Source organism: Aptenodytes forsteri, unplaced genomic scaffold (genome assembly GCF_000699145.1).
Source record: "Aptenodytes forsteri isolate BGI_AS27 unplaced genomic scaffold, ASM69914v1 Scaffold15, whole genome shotgun sequence".
NCBI classification, from domain to species: Eukaryota; Metazoa; Chordata; class Aves; order Sphenisciformes; family Spheniscidae; genus Aptenodytes; species Aptenodytes forsteri.
The window spans coordinates 15446982-15467421 of NW_008795129.1; the positions used below are offsets into that span (position 1 = coordinate 15446982).

Sequence of the window (20440 nt, forward strand, 5' to 3'; positions counted from 1 at the left end):
TTCAGAGGTTCAACTTGAAAACAAACAACAGCAGGTAGTTCTCTTTAAGCAATCATCCCTCTAGAAAGGTATTTTTCTTCTAGTACGTGTTTTCTAATTTATGTTACAGTATAGTTCTACATTGGCATTTTTCCTTTATCACAGGTATTAAATTAGCTCCTTAAACTGAATTAATTTTTGAAATTAATCAGATGTTTGGGTCAAGCATCACAAAGCATTGGGAACCTTCAATTCCTAATTAAAAAGTTAGCTGCATGTCATGCATTGCTCATTGCTTTCATTTATTTTCTTTGTAACAAAGGGGCCAATCTGGCTTTCATTTAAACTTGATGCAGATTTCTGGTGCATGTCAAGTGGAGCAGAGTAAAGCTGCAAAAAAGCTTTTAATGATAAGCTATAGTTTGCTACCTTTGATCGAAAGAGATAGTATGCCTTGAAAAATAGGGTTATAAAATGCGCTAAGAGGGAGGCATTATACAACAGCTCAGATAAAACCAGATAAAAGTAGGTAGGTTTTAAGAACGTGTGGAAGAAAGTAAAAACCAGTTTGAGGTAGTTGCTTGTCTTCTGCAGTTTGCACTTTTTCTGCAAGTCTTCCTCAGCACACTTGTATCCACAGTGTTGGGAGGGGGGTTGCAGCACGGATATTTTGACGAAAAATGGAGGAACTGAGATGCAGTAGTCCTGCGCTAGCACTGAGCTACCAGGGGAGGGATACCCTCAAAATGGGTATGACTTCAAAAATAAGTGTTTGTGTATGTTCCTTCTAAAATTTGTCTCTGATCTTAGTTTGGCAATAGTTCATTTTATTTGCAAAACTGTCACTTTTACTGTCTAAATAAATGCTTTGGTACAATTGCTACTGTCCTAATCCATCATATATGAACTGTTGTGCTGTTTGTAAAGGCTTTTGTGAAGAGAAGGTGAAAACTGAGGGGGAAGATAGTAATTTCTCTTTTTTCTCTCTTTTTTTTTTTTTAAAGCAACAATAGAAAATGGTAAATGAAGAAGTTGTATGACCTCAGTAGAGCTCACAAGGAAGATTGGGTGAGCTCCCCAGAGGGCACAGTAATTTTTTTGAGAAAATAAGAAATTAGAAAATAACTGTGCAGACAAGATGGGAAGATAGTAAGGGGATTTTCTTTGTTCATGAACAAATTTAACTTTCCTCTTAGTAAAGTAAATACAGTCCAGATGGCTGGAAAGTACAAGATGCTCCCGGGGGTTAGGGTGGAGGATGGATGAATTAAGCTTTGTAGAAGTCAAAAGTGAACAAATGAGATAGAGTTAGTAAAGTAAAAATACAGTCCATGGCTGGAAAGTACAAGATGCTCCCGGGGGTTAGGGTGGAGGATGGATGAATTAAGCTTTGTAGAAGTCAAAAGTGAACAAATGAAATAGAGTTTTTTTTTTTTTTTTAAAAAAAAAAAAAGTGTAGTTGCTTTCTATTCTTTCTCAGATTTGGGGGCTGGATTGAGCCTTTCATGAGAGTGATTAAAGAATATGAAGAGGCAAAGTTTCTGTTTATAGTATCAGAATAAAGTAGGAAGAATACTGATAAAAACCTGTTTTTCTTTCACCAATGGAGTTGGCCAGTTTGTAAACAAATCATAATCTTATCTTCCAAATACACCTTGTTTCAATAAATAAGGATTTTGGTACTTTGTAGCTGAGGAAAAATATTTAAAGATCTGTATGTGCACTGATCATTATTAGTTTTGCAGCAATAGTGGTGTCATGAATCCAGCTATGGCTTTATCCATAAATTAATACTGGAAGAAAATAGTACCATACACTTGAAGTCTGTGTTGTGAAATGTCTTCTGATCATCTGTCGTCAGGTGCAGAGATTCCTCTTGGGAGGTTGTGCTGTGCCTTGATGCAACTGGGCTGATTGCCTCAATTGCTATTGGGAGTATGGGGAAAATGCTCTCCAGCCCCTCAACTTCAGCTGCAGGGCTTCCTTTTTATTTCCATTCTTCTTTTCTTGTTTTCGGGCATGGTACGAGGCAAGTTTGGACAGTCTCAGAAAGAGATGCAGAATGCGGGTGACCTTGCTGGAAATGCTCAGAAGTAATGTTGCTGAAGTAGAGTGGGAGTAACGTTTCAGCTTCATAGCTGAAAGAGAAAACTCTGTGCTAGAGCAGGTGTAGGGGTGCTGTAGATTTGATGGCTTAGAAATAAAACCGACATGGTATTAAAGGAAAAGATGAGATTAGGAAGGAATCAGTGGCTGCTCAAGTGGTTGAAGCATCAAGTTAGCAAGCATCACTTCTTAGTAAAAACATCCTGAATGGTCATTTTTTAGGAGTGAGGAGGCAAAGACAGTTTGCAGAAAAACTTGCTGTGAAATGAAATGTAGTGTGAGAATGTGCTAGATCTTATCGTTACTTTATATGAAAAAGCATGAAAAGATTCCCTATGAAACTTGCCTTGCTTTTTATCCTTAGGCAGACCACTATCACTATACCAATACTATAACTGCAAATGTTTAAGTATATTTTTTACATGCAAGTCTAATGAGAATGGCATATCAAATGTACATACCTGAGTGAGTTGGAAAGTTGGTCTTGTTTCCTTGTATGAGTGATGGAGCCCAAGGGAGCAAAAGTCTTGCTCCCTGAAGTGTCCATTCCATTCTTGAAGCTTTGATGCTGTAGTGGGTGTCTTGGGCAGAGTAGGAGGTAGATGGCCTGCGTACAGCACGAAGAAGTTGCTTCTGATTATGAATTTGAGGTGATTAAAAATGTAAAAATGTTCTCTTGTGGATGTCAGTTTGAGAATAAAAAGGGCTAGGTAGGTGCAGGGCCATTTCCTAGTGGGAACTACTATATTTATGACTTATAGGAGACTACCCAAAGCAATGCTTATGGGCAGTTCTCATACCAAGAGCACGCAGGGCAATGGAAGAGGAGGAGTGGGCCAAAGATGAAGTGTTGTAAGTGCAGGGGATGGTGCTGAAAACTGAATGCAGAAGTAGCAGCAAAGCACAAAAGGAGGGAGCTGCAATGAGTGGAGGGTGGGCTTTCTTACAGCCGTTAGCAGTCTTGGCATTTTTGTACAAGTGTGTGTTGCTGAGGATGGGATCCTGCAAACCACTAGGTAGGAGTGGTTGGAGTGGATGGTTTCTGGTGAGAAGCTGAGAGCAACTTTTTAAATGTGGAATGAATGTGACATATTAGTAGGTGAAATCTGACGACAGTAATGAGATTGTAGCAAAAGCTAATGAGTTGGAGTTGACACTGAAAGACTGGTAGAAAATGAGAAAGATTTCTTCTCTGGGACAAGAAGAAAGCAGGAAACCTGTGCTAACAAAAGGTGAGAAGGGAGTCATGCCTGGCTTCCACGTTTCATTTTCCTTTTAAAAAGGAATGTGAGATACTTTTGTTTTTTTTCCTTCCTTCCAGTAGAGATTTAAAATCTGAAGAGTCTGAATACCAGAATATATGTGGAGTGCGGCAAAAAGAAGTAGAGGGGAAAAAAGATTAGGATGCAAGTTCAGGGACATTAAATAGCAGCTGGAAAATGCTAGGTGTTTTTTTGTTCACAATTTTCCAAACCTTGGACAGAGCTTGAAAATTATTTTGCTTAAATGTATTGGGTATAGCTTTAACATATGCTTTTTCATTTTTCATAATGAAGGCTAAAGGAGCACTGTCCACCTCCCCTTGACAGGCTTTTTGAAGCCACAGTTAGCACTTGTATTTTGTCTGGCTTGAAGTACTGTCACTGAAGGAGAGGCAATATATTAATAAATATGAATGAATACAGCTTGACTAATGTCGATCTCAGTAGGGACTTCACCTCCTTTTAAGAGGGGGAGGGGAGCAGAAGGTTTTTGAAGTACTGTCACTGAAGGAGAGGCAATATATTAATAAATATGAATGAATACAGCTTGACTAATGTCGATCTCAGTAGGGACTTCACCTCATTTTAAGAGGGTGAGGGGAGCAGAAGTATTTAATGCTGAAATTATTTTCGTGAGGCCAGTTAGGATGCCTGTTGCAGAACTGTACCCAGCATCCGGATCCTTAAGGCCATTCAGATGATTTCTGAAATTGCCATTTCCCACTGCTTGGACTGTATTTATGTGAAAATTTAATAATGCAGTACTTGAAAATATTTTCAAGTAGGGTATTTTACAGTCTTGCTGAGAAATAGTTAGTAATTAGAGTAGATACCAGACAGCAGCTGTATTCTTTACAACACTGAATTGTTGAGCATTGAGCCTTTAGTAGTGGGATTTATCAGATGACAAAGGTAAGTGTGAATTAGCTTCTTCATTTTCATATGTATTTAGTTCAGCCAGAAGTCATAATTAAAGCTTTTTGGATATTCTTCAATAGCTTTGATTTGTAACATTTTTCTAAAATCAATCTCTGCTTCCTTATCAACACCAAAGCTTCCACTGATTGTAGTGCCAATTCAGTTTGCATTTGAATGTTACATAGGCTCTGCCCAGTAGTTTCTGGCCATTCTGAACATGCATCTTGGTGCAGCAACTGTAGGAAAAAATAAAAATGGACTGTGCATTTTAATGAAAACCAGCAAATAATTTCTTGCGTAGCTTGATATTACTATGTTCTAGTTGTGGAAATATGTGGTGTGCTCTAACTACTGCCTTGCCTTACAGTCTACAGAGTTTGGGTAGTTCTCTATAGCATCACCAGTAAGATTAAACTGAAAAGCTTTTGGTGCGTGTTTTTCTCTAGGACACTGACAGTAATAAAAATTAAAAATAGTTTTGGAGTAGTCTTCTAAATCTCAGCACAGACTTTGGCATATCAGCTGATGTGGTTTTTTTGGTTATCTAGTTAAGATAATAACTGGAAAAATCATTTTTGCCATACTATTTGTAATTAAACCAAGCTGCTGCTTTGTATAATTTATGTTTAGAACTTCAGCATCATCTAAAAAGGAGGGGAGGGTTCATGTGTTTGTAACTTTAGAAAAGTTGAATTCTCCAAGACCAAGAGTGTGCTGTGACGAAAGGTCAGTGCTTTGAGAGTTCAGTGCGCATCTCTTTTGAAAGAAAAGATCAAGAGATGCTATAGTTCAAATAAAGCCCAGCTTGAAACTTTTAGTTTCCTGTTCAATAACTCCTGGTAAATGGTTTTGTATTTGTAAATATTATGGGACACTTGCAATAGCTATTTTATAATTTATCATCTCAGAAGACTAAAATACAGTATAGACACGTTTTGTTTATGATGGTAACCTCTTCCTCTGTGAGTTGGTTTGGAGGAATCCCAAACTATTGGGACGAGTTTGTTGTCAAAGCCTTGTGGCCTTGTTTGTCTGCACGTGGGACACCACAGCCACATCCCATTCTCCTTTTTGAAGAGCATGGAAGATTTTTCCATGTTCCCTCCTAAAAGGGGAATTCCAAAATTTGAAATCTTGTAATTGTAAGAGTGGTTTCCTTGACTACCAGGGTAATAATCCCTCTGCCGTAGATGGTAAACAGCCTCCCACACAAGCGAAGTCTTTTGATGTCTCTATCTGAAGTTAAGACATTTGTCTGTCTTCTCTACCATCCAAAATTCTGGACTTGTTTGGCACACCAATTCCATAAAACTCTGTCTTTCATGGGTTTTGTTTGTTTTGTTTTTTCCTTCTGAAAACAATTTGGTCTATTTGTAGCACACTTCAGTTTTGTTCTGTTTTTATGACTTGTTCCCCTTGCTTTCCTTCAGCTGCAAAGGAGAGAATTAAGTACAGTTGTAGCCCTGATTAAAATCTTGGCTTAATTGAGTTGCAAATTTGCAATGACAGAAATTTGTCAGGGTGCCAATGATTAGTACCTTTTAGCATTCCTGGTGCCTTCCTGAATTCTGACGATACTCCCTGTTTTTACCGTTGCTTATGTTAGTTTCTTTTCTTTTTCTTTCTTCACAGCATGAAGCTCAGCACAGGGTGTAAATTGCTTTCTCCATGATAGTGACTTGTTAATTAGCTGTCAAGAAAATTAAGTCCCTTTGTAAGGCCTGTCTTGCTTTCCTTTGAGGTATCTCTGATACTTGGTCTTCTCATACAAGGTCTGAAGGCTGGTAGACCGTGAGTACTAAGAGTGCCATTACCCATACCGATATGCCAACATTTCCAGCTTCCTTTGGGGGAATTCATAGCGTCAGTTGGCATTGCTCAAATAATCTGAAATGGAGAAGTTGGGGAGGAAATCTATTCATTAGACTAACATGGGGGATATTGTATAATGTACAAGGGGTATACTTCCTGTAGTACTGCTTTTTCTTCCACTTGGCAAGTTGAGTAACAACCCATGTTTTTGTGCCAGTGCTCCTGGCTAGTGTCATCTGTCTTACTGTCAGGGAATGCTGCAGGACTGAGTCTCGTTACTGATATACTGAGTTACGGTTGGGGCTAGGGGTCTGTTTCTGGTTGATAGGGATGCTAACGGTATTTTGGGAAAATCCAACAAGTAAGTAGAAATTGCAGTAGAAAAATAAATTTTGATTAGAAAAAGATGCTCAATAATTAAACATAAGTTCTGTCTCTCTAACCCTAAGGAAGTATATTCTTGTAAAGCCTCTCAGGTGCTGAGTTTTAGTAAAGATATCTTGCGGCCCCGGTATGACATTTCTGTATCCTATTATATCATCTATTTTGTATGCTGAGCGCCGAGAGTGGAAAAGATGGAAACATGGTTAGATTGTCAGTTGTTTCCAATGAAGAAATCTGTTTGGTGGAACTGTTTGCATTCCTGTGGTCAGTGGTATAAGGAAATACCATGTTATGAAAAATTCCCAATTGTTTCCTTAAGGGCTCTTAGAGTTGCACAATCTTTTGATGGTTTTGTTTGTTAAAAAAAGAAGTTAGTTACTAGCTCTTCAGTTTGGAACTCAAAATTCTCTTAAATATTTACTAGGGCTTTGCTTTTTTATACTCAAGGTTTGGATTCAAACCAGAAGTGTATTTTCCTAATATATGCTGATCAGCCATTATAATGAGTAGTTGAAGAAGACTGTATTTTCATTCCAGGAGGTGTTTCTTTGGGATATCCCATCAGTTCCTTGACTATCTGTCATTGTGATTACTCATAGTTTCTGGATGCAGCTCTAAAATGTTGCTTCTCTGAGCGGGGGAGAGCTAGCTCTCAAATAACCATTTCTCTTCTTGAGAATTAAAGTGCCACTTGGTATCTCTGACACACAAATCCTTTTGTCCTACAGGCTGAAGCCCTCGTTTAACATTTAATTTGTACTTGTATTTTCAATATCCTGTTAGAATTTGTGTAATATGTCTGATTTCTGACATACGCGTTAATTCAGATGTATTCCAAATTTTTTTGAAGCTGCTCATATTCAATATTTGTCTTACTGCTGTCATATCTTGACTTAAAATCCATCTCTCTTCCTAATTCATTCATCCAAGAATGTCTTTCAGTTATTATTTTCCCTGATCTGAGAGCTGGCTTTGAGTTGGTTCTTTACTGTGTGACTGTTACTCCTTTTTCAGATTTTCTTTTTCCCATTCTTGATACAATCTGCATCCATTGTTACTGGATGTATAATTTTATTTTGGCCATAGAGGTATTTAATTAGTGAATAAGAGCTGAGAATATGGCCTAAACAATGCTAAGCACAGTGAAGACAACTGCTGGCCAGTGCCTACGTCAGAGTTTCTTGCCCATATTCAAGTGGTGGGTAGAGTGGGATAAAAAGACCCTGATGGATTAAGCAGAGTGAATTAGGTCATGGCACTAAATGTCATAGTAGTTTCACAATTGTCAAGGGATTTTTGTTGTGTTTTTGTTATTTTTTTTAATAATGAGAATTTTAAATTGGGGAAGGAGGAAGAGCATGTGAAAGTGCATTGAGTGATACTGGGGAGAAGGGACGTGAAGAAGACAGGGATTGTAGCAAAGAGCTTGTGACAAAGGGCAGAAAAAAATCTGCTCAAAATCATATGATGTTTGGAGTGTCATGGTTCCTGGCTTCGGCTGTTTCCCCTGCTGCCTCCTTTTGCTGAGAGCTGTAAGATCTCCAACTTCTGCAGTGCCCAGAGGTGGGGACACAGCTGAGCACGCTGGCCATTGCTTACCTGGGGCTATGCTGGCCCCCACGGGAGTGAGGGGTACTGTGCAACTCTGGAGGGGGCTAAAGTAGTATTAAACACCATCGTAAATGGGCATCTCTATGTTCTGCCAACCAGTGCACTATTGGACCCGGAGCTGACAAAATTGGGGAGAATATTAAATTTTCATGTCAGAGTGATCTACGAATGCCCTCTAGAAAGAGTAGCTGCTAGCCTGCAAGACGGGGTCTCTTGTGGGTGATGGCTGCGCTTAAAATAACGTATCAGGAACTTGCATAGAAATAGCATTCCCTTATCTCTAGCAGTGTGAAGTAGATGAAAAATAAACTGTACTTATGCCAAGAATAAACAGTCACGTTAAAGTGTTTAAATTCCTGACGTTGTGGAGGGTTCCTGCTCTAACATGACACTTTGATGCCAATACACTTCCTCCTCTTTCCCCAGTCACTGCCATCGCTTTGCGTGCTCTGCCAGGAAGCAGTTGGCAGGACAGCAAAATAAGCAAATATGCCCAAGCCCCACGCAGAGCACCTGGCCAGAGCCAATTCTGTTCCCTAAATCTGTATTCCTGTCAGGTCTAAAAGTAGATGAAATAGTTTTGTGGCTGTTTACCTGTATTAATACTGAGTATAAGTACATTGTTCATTCCTAAATACGAACTTGCTGAAAATAATGCCATATTTATGGCAACATTTATTTTTCAAATGAGCAAGGAACTGACTTTCTGTAATAAAGTAATTCAGGGAAAATAGACAATGTGAGCACACATGCAATAACATCTTATTTTAACCATGGTTCTCTTGGAATTTTTGGGTTTTGCTTCAGAGTATCTTGTGACAATAATGTCTTACATTAATTTTGTATAATTCTACTTTCCTCCTTTTTGACTTGTTGTTTTTGGAAGTCAATTCTTTACAGCTGAAATTCATAGAGAACATTGAATAATCCAGCCTTTAGTGATGATGGAGTATGGCATAGCCAGCCTGCTGAAATGTTGAAACTGGCGAAGTATTTGTAGTACAATATACTAAGAAGACCTAAACAGTAATGCTTGAGGGTATTGTACTGAAGTCATGGAAGAGTTACAAGGAAAAGCTGGTGATGGTTGAAAAAGGCTGTTATTATCTGATGAATAAAAATGGGTTAACAGGTTGGTGAGAAGTACCACCTCTGCCTGATGGTAGGCTGAGCTCAGTGTTTTCACAATGCATAAAATGTCTAGTTTGCAATGTATAGATCTTAAAAAAGAAAATGTAGTATATGTTTTGTATGCATGTATGAAATCAAGGAGTCTGGCCCGTCCCCCAGGAAATAGCTGCTTTTCCTTGGAGGAGTGGTTGAGGGAAAAGGGAAGATGATGGAAATAGATTTGTCAGGTTTGATTGAAGATAACTTGTGCTCAGAGACTGAGAAGACAAAAGATGACAGAAGCAAACAATTGCCATTTAATTTACTCATATTACTTTCATGTTAGAAGATGAAGGCAAGATGAAAACCCATAGCTGCTCAGTGGTGGGAAAGGGTCAGAGCAAGGCAGTTGTTTCCTTAGGAACTTTGCACTCCAGCAGTTGTCAGCCTTCAAAGAGCGGTATTGTGTTCCTTTTCCCCGGCTCCCCACCCGACCGGAGCCTGCCTGCTTGGCAGTGTAGCGGCTGCTCTAGAGTTCAACTTCTGCTGGGCTAGAAGAGGAATTGTGGATGGTGGCTGTTATGCTCTATTTTAAAAATGCAGCAGGTAGACTGGATTTTACTTTCTGATTTGTAACCTGGTGTGCATGAGGCAAAATGGCAAGATTCCCAACTAGGTGCTCTCAAATGAGACTTCCCTTTGAGATTATTTTTTTTTTAATATGAAAAATGCATTGTATGATAACAAAATGTAATTCAATGAAATATTCTGAAAAAGAGTTCAAGAAACTAAATGTTGTGTTAATGCTGTCTTAAGTTTTAAGTGTACAATATATTCCAGTAATATTGAAAGGCCTATCAGGAGTCAGTAATCTTTCTTCTGTTTTACAGGTCAACTACATTACTAGAGTGAGGAGAGCTGTGGAAAAAATCAAGGTACCTAAAACATTTTACTGTCTGAATTCTTGGCTGTGTTCTTGCTCGTCATTTAGTGTAATGATTTTAAGGGGGAAGAGGGGAACTGAATCAGCAAACTGCCACTTTAAATTGGTTTTATTTAAAAGCACAGACAAAAAACCCCAACACAATAACATTAATCTCATTAATGTTGTGCAAAGTACTTTTGTGAGATGAAATTGTACCTTAGCTTTGGTGTGCGTGCAAGAGTCTGAACAATACTGCATAATATTTGCTCTAAATATGTAATGGAACTTCTTATGTGTAAGGGTATCGAGGTGTCCTGCAAGTTCCAGACACAGCGAGGTGGATGTTACCTATTTGTACAACTGAGTACACTGACCAGCTGATGATAAGTATTACCAAAGATGAGTGAATGTGTTGCTTGCAGCTTTGACATTCATCACAGTAATTAGCAGACTTCAGCATGTTATTTAACCATTATGTGTACAGTTCCTAAAGATGCAAAAGAAGAAGTATGAAGAGAGCAAAACTTGAGCAGTAGCCTATATTTTACAAGTGAGGAACTGGTTTTTTTCATACCTTTTTCAGACACTTCTGACTATTATGTCTTACAAGTGTTACTGTGGTATAGCTAGCATATATTGTGGTCTTCATTTTTATAATAATAGGCAGCAAACATTCTTGCAGTACAATCTTTTAGGGATTTTAGTGCCTAATCTCTTATCTGAAGTATTTTTTTTTCTACCAGTGTTTTCTACAGCTCCCTAGTCCTTGATTAAAATAAGACAGAGTGTTACAACTTATGTTTTCATGCCTGTTATGTAATTAAGAGGACTATATTAAAATAATCCTGTTGCTAACACCTGGCTAGGATTCCTTTTGGGGCATTTTTTTGAGTTGGAGAAAGTTTTTCTCCTTTATTTGCTGTGAAATATTACCTGCGAAATGCTACACATACCTTGCAATTGCAACGCTATGAGGCAGAAGCAAGAAAGGAGTCAAAACATTATCACTTTATCAAAATGTAAAGACAGTGGCTTTTATTAATAAAAGCTTACTGCATACTTCTGTGCACTTCAAATCTCTTATGAAGTATTTTTTTTTCTACCAGTGTTTTCTACAGCTCCCTAGTCCTTGATTAAAATAAGACAGAGTGTTACAACTTATGTTTTCATGCCTGTTATGTAATTAAGAGGACTATATTAAAATAATCCTGTTGCTAACACCTGGCTAGGATTCCTTTTGGGGCATTTTTTTGAGTTGGAGAAAGTTTTTCTCCTTTATTTGCTGTGAAATATTACCTGCGAAATGCTACACATACCTTGCAATTGCAACGCTATGAGGCAGAAGCAAGAAAGGAGTCAAAACATTATCACTTTATCAAAATGTAAAGACAGTGGCTTTTATTAATAAAAGCTTACTGCATACTTCTGTGCACTTCAAACTGAATAGTGCTGAGCTGCCTTCTTCCACTAAGAGTGCATGAAACTGTTGCTTGTGAGGGATGATGTAGTGAACTCTGGAGCTTTCCGCCCTGTTGAGAAGTTAATGCTAAGTTTGCATATTTTTAGCTGTGCAGATTGCTCATGCAACACATGCAAAAGCAGTTTGCTGTAGATAAAAGTACAGTTTATATAGAAGTAATGTCTCAAATTTCTTCTGTTAATACAGCTTTTAGAGACTGGTTGTGTCAAGCATTTTTTATCATCTTTGTGATTGAGAAAAAAAATGGATGTTTACTTTTTGATTGGTGTCTTCAAAAGTGTAGAAATTTAAAAGAAAGGGCAGAGCAACTTGCAGTGCTGGTAAAAATGAAATGTGTCTAGTTCTTCACCTGCTGGTGGATAATTACACTTATATTACAGGCGATGCAGAACTTCTCAGGTTAGTTATTTGCACAGAATTGAAAACCCAGGAGAGAAATCCTGTCCCAGAGCGAAACAGTGATATTGGCAGTGACACATTCATCAACAAAGCCTTTCATTTCAAGAAACAGAGTAATTTCTTAGTCTTTTGACTTTGCTTTTAAGATTGTTCAGGTGATCACTTCCACCTTTAAATTGAGGTCTTCTGTGATGCGTGGGGTGTTTAAAATGCAAGTTGTTTTCCTGGAAACCTGGGAGACTGTCTGCTGTACATGGAGCCCCAGCATGGCTACGTTCCCTTCGGTGCTGGAGTGGCCTCTCCTGCAGGCTCCTGGTAAGATGAGAAGCTGGCAAAAAGCATAAAAAGGAATTCATGTGTGGCTGGAAAAAAGATACAAGGGAGTCTCAGACTTTTTATCTGGCGTCTCCAGTGCTGAAGGAGAGGTTTCTATCTCTTTGCCCAATTTAGACAAGAGATTTTACTCCAGAAGTCTTTTTGCCCCTCACTGTGCAAAACCTGTCAGATCCTTTTCCTGACACTTTCTCCCCCGTCAGTCCCTCAGAAAGACTTCAAAAGAGATTTTTCCCTGTTGCAAAAGGAACCAGACGTGGCCTTTCTTACTCACCCTGTATTTGAAGCATTGATAAGTAACATGTGGCTGGCTCCAAACTGCAGACTTTCCCAGCCATTTGAGAAAACACTGTTAATCGTTAAGTTTTAAAAAACTATAGGATTGTTCTTCCTTCTTTGCAATTGCTCTTTTGTGTAATATATCCCAAAAGTTTTGATTCTCTTCTGTCTGAAGCAGTCAGAACTCCCTACTGTCTTTCTGATTAATGCATATTGAAAAGAAATGTCAAATTTTTAAAACTTTTCCATATGGGAAGTGTTTCTTTATTCGTAATCTGTGTCACACTGTTTAAGCTGTAACTTTTTTCTTTAATGCTTTTGGATCATCACTGGAATATTTATTTCAGGAGTGCCCTAGCAGAAAGAAAAACATTTTTTTTTAAACTTGAGACTGAGTAAGAGGAGCCTGGAATCAAAATCCACTGTCTTGCATAATTGTTTAAACCTGCTACACAGTTTGGAGAAGGTACAAACTGAGAGGTCTTTTCCATAAAATGTAGCTGGGGCTTCATCTTCAAAAACAGGGTATGCCCGAGGACAGTTTCTGATCCTTTTAGTAAGAGTAGAGCTCACTTGAAAGGCAAGGCTGCAGATGAAGAAGAATGTAACCTGGGGGTTTATGAGCTTATTCAATAACTCCAATCTGGTGCATCGCAGTATAACGATGGGAGAACACAGTAAAATGACTGCCTTTTTATTTCCTGCTCTGTCTAAGGAACAGTCTAAAAGCAAATGGTACAAAAATAGAGTAAGATGGAAGATTAATCTAAATCTGTGTTCAAATTTATCACCTGAATTGATTTTTCTTAAGAAATAATAATAAAAACCCCAAGCTCTCCCTGAAATACAGAGAGGCTGGCAGCATTGCCCCCAACCATTTAACCTGGTTAGATAAAATTCAGTGTTCGCTCTTAGCTGTTGGGCAAACTGCACTCCCTTCAGCTTCTGTTGTCCCATGTGGCTCATATGAGGAGGGCTCAGACCTTGAATTGTTAAAACATTCAAGGGGCCTGATTGGGCCACTTTCTGAAACCATCTCACAAAACTCTTAAGATTTAGCAAGTTTGTAACGTTGGTTTTTTAATGCTTTTTAAGAGCAGTGGGTAATGCCTTTCTCTGATGTGATGCACGTTTCTATGCCCCAGTTAGCATTACTTATTTTGCTAGAAATTAGACTTTTAAAATCCCCTTACACATAGTACTGAGGAAGAGGGCAAGGTAGGGCAGAGTAGGACAGTTACCAAAGTGTTTTTTGTGTATTACCAATGTAGAGTTGACCAAAATTTTTTGTCTCTACCCTACCTAAAGTGTCAGTCCTTAGTGTCCCATTCCCCCCTGCGCGCACATACACAGACATAGTACAGGGTCATAGCTGTTTTGCAGGATGACTGTAGCAGCGCTGGTGAAGGTCATGTTTCTAACCAGGCTGCTGTAGTTTTGGTGCTTTTGAGCCCCTGGGCTTTCTAAGCTTAGAGAGAGGCTAGATATTGTTTGTGGGACTATTTTAAGCATGCTCTTGATGCTTCCTGCCCCCCCGCCCCCAATGCATCTTTCAACACATCTGTCTATTTTACCATCACCAAGTGTATATCTCTGTTTTCCTACCGGCCCTCACCCTTCCAGTCCAGCAAGGAGGAATTGGGATGAGCATTGGCTCGAAATTTGTTTAGGCACACCCCTTCTTAGGCTTGAGCAAGGGAAACTGTTTAATAACGTTTACTCCTGGATATATGGCATTTCATGCAAACATGGAAAGCTTATATTCTCTGTCTTCCGTCAGTTACCAGCCCTGACAGAACCATACTTCAGCATCCTAGAGGCCTGGGATCCTCCTGTTAAATGTGCCTTTATTGTCCCCTCTGAGCCCCGTGGTCAGGGTGAACTTTCTTATTTTGGTCAGTTTTTTAATTGGGGCCATTTAAGTCGTCCAGGTGGGGCTCTTCAAATGTCAGTGGCTCTAGATAATCCTGTCTGCGTGAATGGTGAAGCAGAATATGTGATACAAGTGTATTTCTGCCTTAAATGCCTGTTTCCAGTAAATATTCGTAAAAAGAAGTTGGTCTTGCAGTCTGTTAACAAAAACAAAATTAAACACACGGTTGGGCTTATGCACGTTTCGTAAAACCATGTAATCTGATACCTTGTTCTCTACAGCAAATCAGTTTGAAGCTTTTTTTGTTCCTAGCACGAGAAGTTTCAGTGCAGAAAAGTCTGAGTCTTTGACTTAATCTTCTCACTAAATATTTGTAGCTGCAGACGGTAATATTTGTTTATACTGTATCTGCACTCTGTGTTTTTCTCATTCAGATTGGAAAAAGATAACTACATTCATCGTGAAGACAACTGTATTTTTCTGGAGTCCTTCATTTGTTGGACTTCTTCTTTCCTGTTGAGGTGAAGAAACTTTCTGGAACTCAGTTCCTGTTTGCTTGGCTGGTCTCAACCCTGTCCTGTACTGGACGTGACAACGGTGCTGTATCTCCTCCACCTCTCCAGCTTTCCCTGCTGGTGATAGTGCCCATGCTGAACTGAGCTGTTCACTGTGACCAGTTGCATCAAAGTGCTGGAGCTCTGCCCAGATACTCATAAACAAATGAAATACAGTGTGGGATATATATTGTGCAAGCTAAAGTAATCAGAGAATATAAAACAATGACAAAAGGAGATCCAGTTCAACGTTTCTACAGTTGTTGCCTTTCTCCTGAAAAAGCACTTGCTTTGTGTGTAGCTTCTGTTGCTTTATTACACGTGTGAAAGGGTTGCGTGTTGTTGATTGTGTTTTGGTTTTAATTATTATTTTAAAAACAGTGTAATTTTCAACATAGATTGCCATTACAAAATAGAAGCTGTTCTCTGTATCCTCATGTTTCCTGCCGAAACCAGGACACCTCAGCACCAAGCTGATGATTGTCTTGTCTCAAAAGAGCCAAAACCAGAGTTTCTCTGGCATGATCAGAGGTTCATAGTAGTAAGGAAGGCTTATCCAAATTCATGCAGCCTTTTAAAATGTGAATAGGGCACTTGAAGTGAAGATCTTGCTTCCTCAGGCATGCTGCTGATCCTTGGGTTTGTGCAGAATTTCTGTAGATATTACTTCTGTTGTGCATTTAGGAAAAAGACATTCTGGCTTTCCCAGCCAGTGTATCTTTTGAAGGCATTATTTTCATTATGCTAAAATCCTGAATTTTCGGTGCTGCCCGCCCTCCTCCCGCCCCGCCAAGAGTGCGGGGAACGTGTTGATGAGCGTTGGATTGCTCTTCACTGTTTTCCCTTTCCCTTTCCGATGCCTCTATCATGGAAGCAGTTTGCTGGCAGCAGATAAGTTTCTATATCTCATTGCCTGTCAAATTCCTCGGTCCATGTGATAAAGCAGTTTCACGCGAGGCAGGAGGAGGAAGAGGACAGCATTCATGTAAAGTCTCTGATTGCAGCAGGGGTCGGAGGAGCTTGGCGGGCATCTCCAGAAGGAATTGTAGGGGGTGGGTGCTGCCGAGCATGGGAGAGAAGCGCTGGAGCTCTGGAGTTCACCAAACAAAAAAACTTGTCCTTTTTCAGTTGACATGAGCAGGCTGTTACAAGTTAGTAGTACAGATTGTGTTATCAAATCCTGTTAATTATGAATTAATGAACAACAACTCTGGAAAAAAGAGTTGATACAATTATTTAGTAGCTTGTGACATGGTGATCAGATTTTCAGCTCTTTCTATGTGATGCTGGAATTAAAGCTGAAACTGCTCATTCAAATTGCAGACTGGCATATTTTAAATCAATAAGCTTATAACAATAAGAGAACAGATCTATCTTAAAATTAAATATTGTTTCCAAATGCAAAATCATTCTATTTTGCTAGTGTTATAACTGTTAACAAAATGGGTTTAAATGTGTCACCCTATCTCTACCACATTGTACTTAATTTTTTTAATTGCTCCTCAGCTTAGGGGTAAGTCTGTGCTTGATGGCTTAAAAATGCTGAATCTTTGTTAGCGTAAAAAAATGTAGCTAGATGTGTATCAGCTCATCACTGTGACTTTACGGTGGAGATTGTTGGGTTTTTATCCAACCTAGTCTTGTTTGGCTTTATTCATAAGCTGAGTGGAGTAAATGAAGAATAAGTGTTTAAAAATTGAACTTTTTCCAAAGTAGTTATAAGCCTTAAAACTCTTCCACTCAATACTGATTTGATAATTTCAACAACAGCCTGTGTTTTTAGGATTTTTTTTTCCCCTCACTGATAGAACTGTGTTCAGTAATGATGACCTCCTTAGCAAATGTTGATATTTAGAAAGTCAGTTTAATAAACATACAGCTTTTTGTTTCCCCTCTGCTCAAGCTGGATTTACTTCTTAACAGTTCAGTTGTAATAACATGAGGGTTTTCTGTCTGCTAATGACCAGTGACTCTTCATAGAAAAGAATCTGTTAAATGTGGAACTAGTTTTTAAGATTTGGCTTAGTTGTATACCTTGGCATGTCAGGTTAAAACAATGTCAGTAGAGTTATTTGCAGCTGATGCTCTCTTAATTCTGTTCCTTCTGAAGGACTTATGCTGTTAATTGAGACTTTCCAACAGTACAGTCTCCGCTGGTTATCAGCGTGGAGTGCTAGGAAACGTGTTTTGTGTTGTGTCATCTTTAGGCTGGGGAGAGTCTTGGTCAAGGGGGGAACTGTTTTCAGTGGTGAACAGTTGCTGCTATTGCCCAGTGTCTACACCTCAACGTAGAGAGAGATGTAGGGTTTCATGTCAAACGGTTCAGTTTGAAGTTTTGTCTATATACGTAATTGGAGTAACCTATAATTAGTTCTCTTAATTTTAAGTTCCATTTATCCATGTTTCTGGATTAACAGTAGTGCAACTACTCAAATCAGTGACTGATGATTGCTGAATCAAATCTGTTTATTCTCAGCTAACCATCTTTAATTGTAAGGATGGTGATAGACCATTATTCTTGACATAGGCTGTAACTTAAGACTGAGTTAATTCTTCTAATAAGCTAAAGCAGTCAAGCCCCCAAATATTACAGTTTAACAACAACAAAACAAACCCCTTTGCATAGTTTGCAGTGTTTGAATATGTGTTCCCTAAAAAAAAAAAGTAATAATTAAAAAAAATTATGAAACACATGGTATTATGAAACACATTGTAACTCACGAGCGTTCTGATCATGGTTATAATACATTGAACAAATTACCTTGATGTTTGGAGTCCTAACCTGCTACTGTGAAGGTACGGAAGGAGGTAACTTCAGGAATGTTTTCAAAGGAGGAATCCTGTTGATACTGGTCTCAAGCCTGTAGAAGGCAATGTGTTCAGAAGGCATCAGTGTCACTTTCAGTACGTTGGCATATGGGGTCTGGGATAGCAAAGCTGGGTTCTTACCTGGCTCCCAGTAAGTAGAAGCTTGAGCTATTGTTATGTTTGTATGATTGAACTGCAAGTTCACTGGTAACATCTGAGCCAGGGAACTGAACACTACAGTTCCCATGCCAGCATTTTGCCTTTGCTAGTCATAAAAGCGAGAATGCTTGTTATAAGGAAATTGAAGTTCACAGGTAGCAAAGCGACTCTTCAAAGTCTGAATTAAAAGTTGGATAAAGTATATACCACCTATCAAAGACTTCCTTTTTTTTTTTTGGTTGCTACTTTTTATTTTTAAGAGGCAAGGAGGGGTTTATAGCAGAGTTAAGGAATCTCTTAGAAACAAGGAGACATCTTTCAAAAGTTGAAGTTATGTCCAAAGAAAATAGAAAGGGAAAAAAAAAAACCCTCTTGCAAATTAAAATATAATAAGTCTGGCCAAAAGATATTCTGAGAAAGAATTTGCTAAAGATATGAGAGCCTGCAATAAATCATTTAAATTGAATCATTTCAAGTACATCAGAAATGGACGTCCTGCCAGACAGACTGGAGAGCTGACAGATGACTGATCATTTAAAGAATCATTTCAAGTACATCAGAAATGGACGTCCTGCCAGACAGACTGGAGAGCTGACAGATGACTGAAGTGTAAAAGAAGTGTTCAGAGAAGATAAGGCGCAGAATGAAAGCTAAGTCATTTGTATGCAAGTGGACTTTCCTGAGAGATTCTCGTGCAGAAACTTTGCTCCACAGGTGGTATTTTGAGAATTGGTCTCAAATTGAAATGTTGGTAGAAGAGATTTTTTTAGAGGTAGCAAATTGCCAGGAGTAGGTAACGTTTGCCCAAGAGATCTTAAGGTAGCTGCATGTGACAATACTGATCTGGCAACTGTGATCTGTTACTCAGGATCAAAGGCAGGAAAATAGGCAAACACAATTTTGATATATTAAAAGCATTCCAGAAATAGTCAGGGTACCACAGACCAGCAGGTCTGTACAGACAAGTTGGTATGTGTGATTAGAAACAAATAAAAACCACAGAATTGGTAAACATGTGCATATATTGTTTATCTCATGTTTTGAGAAAAGTGCACATGTACATTTCAAATAGATGGTCTTTAGCGTTATGGTGGACGTGCAGTTAATTGGGTCTCTTCTTTTTCCTTCCCTGCAGCTTGCAGAATTGAAATGGAATTGAAATGTAAAATGCAAAAAAGCAATTGTTTGTTCTGTAATTATGTAACTTTGTGAAGAATATAGTTAATAACCAGAAACAGTATACTATACTGCAACGTAACTTTTTGTTAAATTAGATAGATGTCAATAAACAATTAGATCATAAGAAATAGTGGACTGAAATTAACTGTATTGCATCAAGCACACTAAATGACCCGTATGTAGTCAAAATCTGTGACTGCCGACGTACATTAATTTAGATGTGAACGTTCAGTTTTGGTCAGGTTCTGACCACAAGATGTAGGTAAAGCTTGGTTTGTGGTGAATGTGGTATGGTTGGTAAGTAGACTCCTATGAAATCTGCCAAGCCTGAATTTTCTCCTGTCTTCGTAACTGATTCAGTCTGATACATGTCAATGCATGTGGCTTTTTTTACATTGCTGATGACGCACGCCTCTTGATAAGAGCATACAAAGTGAATAAGGTGTAGTGTCTTCCTGGCATCAGATACAAAGGTTCAGGAAAAAAGATTCTTTGGACTAATAGTGGCTTCGTGTGAGTTATTCCATGGGTACAGCCTCTTTAAGGTGTCTAACTTTGTGTATGGATTGAATACATTTTAAGTTTCTTTGGTGTAAAAAGTTTGCATTGGAATTAAACATCAGTGTTTTCCTCAAAGTTCATCATAAGTGTATGAATTTATGAACTGAAGGAGGAAATGAGCATTTTACAAACTTCATATTTTCTGCAAAAGAGAAAAAGACCTGATTAAGAGAAAAAAGTATTTGATACGCTTGTTGCAATGATGTCTCCCTTGAAGGAGTAAACAGTTGCACAAAGCAGTAAGGCTGTGTGCTGTGAGGAGTTTTTTTCAGCTACTTATCCTAAGCCGGAAGAAGTTGCATTTCACCAATTGTATATAAAGTTGCTGATGACCTGTGGGTGTTTGAAAAGAAACGGGAGAGAAAAACCTCAACGCTGATTTGTGTAAAAAATTTTAATACCTTAATGATGGTCAAATAGCTTTGAAGTGAAACAGATTTACACTAGACCAAGCCGAAAGGCCTTCTCCTGCATCTGTCAGCTATATACCGGTTTTGTACTAAGGAATCTCAAAATGAGGAAAGGTTACCAAAGAAGTCAGGTTACTTCCACTGAATTTTTTTTTTTTACCTGATTTGTCCTCCAGGCTTTGGGGAGATAAATTTATGCTTTTTTCTTTGAAGCATAAAACATCAAGTTTGCACCGTTATTATTTTGCACACATTATGTCATGTGGAAGAAAGCATATGTTTGTAGGTGGGTACTGAT

The 20440-nt window shown here is 38.6% G+C and overlaps 1 protein-coding gene across 4 annotated transcripts in view; it reads left to right on the forward strand.

The window, feature by feature from the left end:
* The first annotated feature begins 10069 nt into the window (after positions 1-10069).
* Positions 10070-20440, forward strand: part of ADD3 (adducin 3) — a 69880-nt gene continuing 59509 nt past the window's right edge. For 2 of the 4 annotated variants that reach the window (XM_009277857.1, XM_019471724.1), the window contains exon 1: positions 10071-10117. The gene's annotated coding sequence lies outside the window, so the exon portion shown is untranslated. Of the gene's footprint in view, positions 10118-10407; positions 10472-14905; positions 14993-20440 lie in introns of all 4 variants that reach the window. The other 2 variants (XM_009277856.2, XM_009277855.2) reach the window with 2 other exon arrangements.